Source organism: Macadamia integrifolia, chromosome 2 (assembly GCF_013358625.1).
Source record: "Macadamia integrifolia cultivar HAES 741 chromosome 2, SCU_Mint_v3, whole genome shotgun sequence".
NCBI lineage: Eukaryota > Viridiplantae > Streptophyta > Magnoliopsida > Proteales > Proteaceae > Macadamia > Macadamia integrifolia.
The window spans coordinates 15,132,195-15,138,194 of record NC_056558.1 but is presented as its reverse complement, the minus strand read 5'-3'; positions in this window follow the sequence as shown (position 1 = coordinate 15,138,194).

Genomic DNA, 6,000 nt, shown 5'->3' with positions numbered 1-6,000 from the left:
CAAAATGATGCCCGTTTACAGTCAAAATGCTACCCATTTAGAGTCAAAATGCTCCCGTTTGTTTTCGAAACTTATCATAATGCTGGCACTCTCTCCATCAAAATGCTACCCATTCAATTTTGAGGGTCATGACTAATCAATAACTTAGTAATAAGAACAGTGAGAATGAATGATTTCATTTAGTTCAGATTCTTACATACTTGACACAACTTCACTATTAAACATTGTAAAGTCATTTTTTAACACATAGCACTAAACACACCACCACAAGCACACCAATTACAATTTTCATCGTTCCATACGCTTTCTCTAAATACTTAATTCTTTTCTTCAAGCCACGAATATCTTCTTTCATCTGTTGACTTTGGATTCTTTCACCAACAACTACTTCTAAATTAGTTGCAGGGGGTGGCAAAAGTCTTGGTGCAGCTATAGGTTCACACCATGAGAAGTATCGACAACCTCTTGGTGCTTCAAGGCAGCAGTAGTACAACATATTTGAGTGCGAACTAAACTCTGAAATTCGCACCAATGCCCTTTTGGGTTCAGAACATTTGCATCTAACATTCACAAACCTTAACCCACTTTGACTGCTGTCATTGACACTCATGGTAGACATCGGTTATCTGCAAATTAAACATGGTAAAAGTGGATTATTATTACTTAGCATCCAGAGTATGAGAAACGCTCAAAATGTAGACCCATAACTCAAACACAGGGAACACAAGTCATAGATCTTTCCTCAAAGAAAACACTGAAACTTACAATGTAACTTCACCAGCCTCTTCAAAGCTCTACAAAGCAACAAAAACCACCATATTTATCAGCAGTCAAGCTATTGGAAACAAAACAAATTAAGTGACAAAGCAGATTTTACTACGATGGTAAAAGTGATAGTTATTTTACTTGGCTTGTGAATTAACCAACTAGCTGCTTGAATTGTCTAAAACATTTGCTTCTTTTGTTGAAGTTAGGCATCTGTTGCAAGTATTCTTAGTGTTGTTGACCCTGCTAAATAACTTAAAGAAGTTGCGTTCAGCGGATTCTTCTATTGACTTTTGATTTTCATTCTAAATAATGTTGCAAAACCTGCATTAAGTCAAGTTTAGACTTTAGACTATCCAGAATGAGGGAAAATTATAAATCAGAAGGGAATTTTATATACTAATGTTTTTATAGACTGTGAAGAGTATGGCAACTTTCTTGCAAGACTTACCATAGTGCATATGTATATGGATAGTTGCTTGTATTGTGTATTAAATAGTCCAAATAATTTGTCAAAGAAAAAAAGAAAAAGGCACTTAAACTTGTTTAAAATGGAGGGGGAAGTCATACAATTGTTGAACCTAGTTTCTCTATAGTCTATACATCTGGTGCATTTTCTCTTTCCTCTGTTATTTCCATTTAGTTGGTTCCATTCCCCAAGAAATAGGAAATTTGATCTCACTTACTGATCTATACCTAGATATGAACAATCTCAATGGTTCAATCTCTGCCTCTTTAGGTAATTTGAGAAACCTAACCATTTTAGGCCTCTACAATAATCAAATTTATGGTAGGATTCCCCTAGAAATAAGTAATTTGACAAGTTTGACTGAGCTAGATGTGCCCATCAATTGTTTAACTGGATTCCTCCCTTCGACTTTGGGAAACCTACAGAAGCTCACCGTATTGAACCTGTTGGAAAATCAACTTTTCGGATCGATCCCTGAAGAAATAGGAAATCTCACAGAATTGGTTTACTTATCATTTGGAGGTAACCATTTCTCAGGTAGTCTGCCACAAGAAATAGGAAATCTTACAAAATTGTCTAATCTACAATTGGAAGATAACCATTTCTCAGGCAGTCTGCCACAAGGGCTCTGTATGAGTGGATCACTTGTAAACTTCACTGCATATAACAACCATTTCACAGGTCTTCTTCCAAAGAGCTTCAAGAAAAAAAATTTACTTTCTTTTTTCCCCACTCCAAAGTGCATAAACCCTAGATTAACTTGACAAGAAGAACCCTAAATTAGAAAGGAAGAAGAAGAATCTGAACCCTACATACCTTGGGATAGAGGTTCGGACGCCGTAGGGAATAGAATCGGACGCCGGAGGGAAGAGAATCGAGTTGCAGGGGGTGTCATCATCTTCTTCTTCTAGTTCGGCCGAGTGAGTGAGAGGAGTGAGATGAGAGATGAGAGATGAGAGATGGGAGATGGGATATGGGATATGGGTTTAGGAGATGGAAATAAAGGAGAGGGCAATATTGTCCTCTCACAATAGGTGGGGGTATTTTGGGTATATTAAAAAAAAACTAACCGGTTTTCATTTATTTCTTACGGTCGGCTAACGGCAGGGACCGATTTGAAATTTTTTGAATTTTTAGGGGGTGGCTTTGACATTTCGAAAAGTCCAAGGGGTGGCGTTGAATAACGACCGAAGTTCAGGGGGTGGCAATGCAATTTTCTCTTTCTTTTTTTTGCGATTGCATGCGTTTAGGTGTCTAGGTGTAACAACAATGAATCCATCATTAACTTTCATCTCCTAGTGAATGAAATCTGATGATATCATCGTGGTTTAAGAGAAAATCTACACTATTATCCAATCCAATCCAATCAGTCGTACAAAGAATTGCTTTTCTCCTTTCAAATCAGGTAGTTGATAGGGTTGTTGCAGCCCCGGATTGTGCTCCCAGATTTTTAGTTGATGATGATATTTATTTGCTTTGTAATTATTTTTTCAGTGTTTCTTTTCTAGGATTGGGAATTGTGAAGCTCATACTTTGGTCAAAGGGCCTTTGCCTCAGGCCCTCAAGTGTGTTGGGTAGAGCCACCTTTGTTGGATATTCAGCCTACTATAATGTTTGTTGGGTAGAGTCATCATGGTTCGGTTAGAATCGTATGGTGAATCTTCACATATGTGAATGTACGTGAATGTCCTTGATCCGTAGATATGATATCTATTAAATAAGGAAAGAGAAATTAAATGCTATATCCATAGACCAGGACATTCAAGTGCATTCTCAATATTCAGCGTACTATGCTCAATAATAGGAAAGTCTTCTTTCGCTCTTCTAAATAATATTTGCATGGTAGAGGCGGTTTTCCCACTTTTTTTTTTTTAATTATTAAAATAAAAAAACTCAGTGAGCTTGAAGCTACCTTATGATAAAAAAAAATAAATGAATGATATGAAATGAAATAATGGAGATAGGTGTGCTGCCCAATGGGTTGTGATAAGTAACACTGATTTGAGAAGTGTAATATGATAAGCAAGCATAATAACAGCTGATGTTTACTTCGGGGTAATGATGTCAATTTCAAGGGCAACTTTTTGACTAAAGAAGAAGGAATTGCCCACTTAATAGACCATGCTACTTTTTTTTTGTTTTTTTGTTTTTTTTTTTTTTTTTTCTGATAAAAGACATATCACCGAAGATAAGGCACCCAATTCAGTCCGCATACATGAGAACATAGATAGACGGAGGAGGAGAAAACATAAGACAGAAGGAGTTCTGAACCAGTGCTGCCGGAGAGGCAAGAGAATCTGCCACAGCATTCGAATCCCTAAAAGTATGACTAGAAGTAATGCATCTGAAATTACTAGTAAGCTGTCGGCAGTCAGCAATGATATTCCTTATACACCATGGATAAGAAGCCTCTGAACCTTTGAGAATATTAATATAAGAGAGGTTATCACTTTCAATTATGATGTAAGGAGCATACAGAGTAGAAGCTATCTGCAAGACTTCTCTGATCGCCAGTGCCTCAGGCAAGACAGCATGATTGTGCCCAATGCCTATAGAGAAGCAGCAAATGAAGAAATTATTATGATCCCAACAAATGCCTCCTATTCCAGGCCCAGGATTATCTCTACTAGCACCGTCGACGTTGAATTTAATGAAGCCAAATGGAGGTGGAACCCAGCAGACAAGAATTGGGCGGCTGGTAGAGATAATCCCGGGCCTGCTGGGGTTTTTTCTCATAATAACCTACGAGGTCACCTATGAAAAATAAATAAATAAATAAAAAAACCTAGAGCTGGGCTCACAATGTTAAACAAGAGAAAAGAAAATAAATTAAAGGGAGGAGGTTGGACACACAATTAGGGATCCTAGAGCTAGTGGTTCAACCAATGAGAACGTTGGGATGAGAGGTCTAAGGAGACATTGCCAAGGGGTGAGTAGATAGGCAAATACAATGTTGGCATGTTATCCTTTCTCCTAAAAATTAAAGGACAAAATGTCAGTATCGATTTCGGCTAATATTGATCTGATATTGATCCAGGATCAACTCTTTCGGTCCAAATTGGTCAATGTTATTCCTATTTTTCATACGATTAAGTTTTTTATGATTTTACCTCTAATATCGATATGATACCCAATCATGGATCATCCAGGTATTAGGATTGGTCTTAGCCAATATTGATATCGATGCGATACGATCGATACGACCGATCCAATACCAATACCTAAAACAATATTCTCTCTCCTTCTATCAAAGGGTAGAGATTAAGGGTGTTAATCGGTTCGATTTCAGTTTAAACGGTGTGGATCGGTTCGGTTCACATTTATTTGACTAAAACCATAACCGCATCATTTGCTAAACGGTTCCACTTTCTGAAACCGTGACCATTTAGTAAACAGTTTCGGTTTCTATGGTTTCTAAAGGGTGTTGGTTTCACGGTTTTAAATGGTTTGAATTCGGTTTATTCCATATAGTTTGTAAAACGGTTCACAATCGATTTGTTATGACTTGCAACCATCTCTAAATTGAAGATCATAAGCTTATCAAAAAATAATTGGCAACCACAAATAAGAGATTCTATATTAATGATGGTATGTCTTAATTTGATAATCTAGTGCTATTTCTTTGCATGTCCATTCTCAAAACATTTAGAACTAATATCATACAACATTCAAATCCAGCCTTCTACAGTATAAAATATAAAAATGACAGGTGGTTCATCCAAAACACCCCATCTATGATAACATAATAATATAGTAACACATATGGATTACAAGTTCATGATCTAAAGCCTAAACTTGAACTGAATTGCAATAAATCATACCAAAGCATGATGGACACTTAATTTAATTGTTGATTGTTATACGGATTACTGCCCCTTCTTTATTTAATTGTTATACGGATTAATCGGATCGGTTTAAACGGTTTAAATGGTTTTAAACGGTTCGATTTAAACGGTTTTAAACAGTTCGGTTTAAACGGTTTCAATTCAGTTTGAAACCAATGGGTTCCGCGGTTAAAACCGACCCGACCCATTTAGCTAATCGGTCTAAAACTTGAAACCATAACTGCACCATTTACTAAATGATTTTATGATTTTAGTATAAATGGATCGATTTAATTTTGATAAACGATTTCGATTACAAATTCACATCCTGAGATTTCATTTAATAAAAGTAGTTGAGAGAGATGGATAAATGTAACTATGGAAGCTCCCGGAACGGATTAAAATAAAAGCCTTGTTGGAAAACAAATGGAGAGAGCGAGAGAGAGAGAGAGAGAGAGAGAGAGAGAGAGGAAGATAGTTGCTTTTCTTTGCACTGTGCTTTCTTTCTTCAACCTACTGAGCCAAGCCGTGGGCCCACAACCCGTTGCGGGTTCGATTTTAAACAAACGTAATATTGTTTTCTTATTCTTTTCTTCTTTCTATGATTCCATTTGATTTCCAAATTTCCACTCCATCTCTTGTCCTTTCCTTCCCCTTCTGGACTCACTGATTTGTGGATCAAAATCCTCTGTTTTTTTTATCCATGTTTTTTCTTGTTTTGCTATCTATAGAATGCGACACATGGACAATAAGAAAATCAACGGTCAAGATTGTGTGAGGATTATTATATCCGATGCGTTAGTCTTAAAATTGTCCACGTGTCGTGTTCTGCAGGTAGCAAAACAAGAAAAAAAAGATGAAAAAAACTGAGAATTATTTTCCTGATTTGTTTTAATAACTTCACCAAAAAAAAGAAAATTATTTTAATAACTTTTCCCTTTT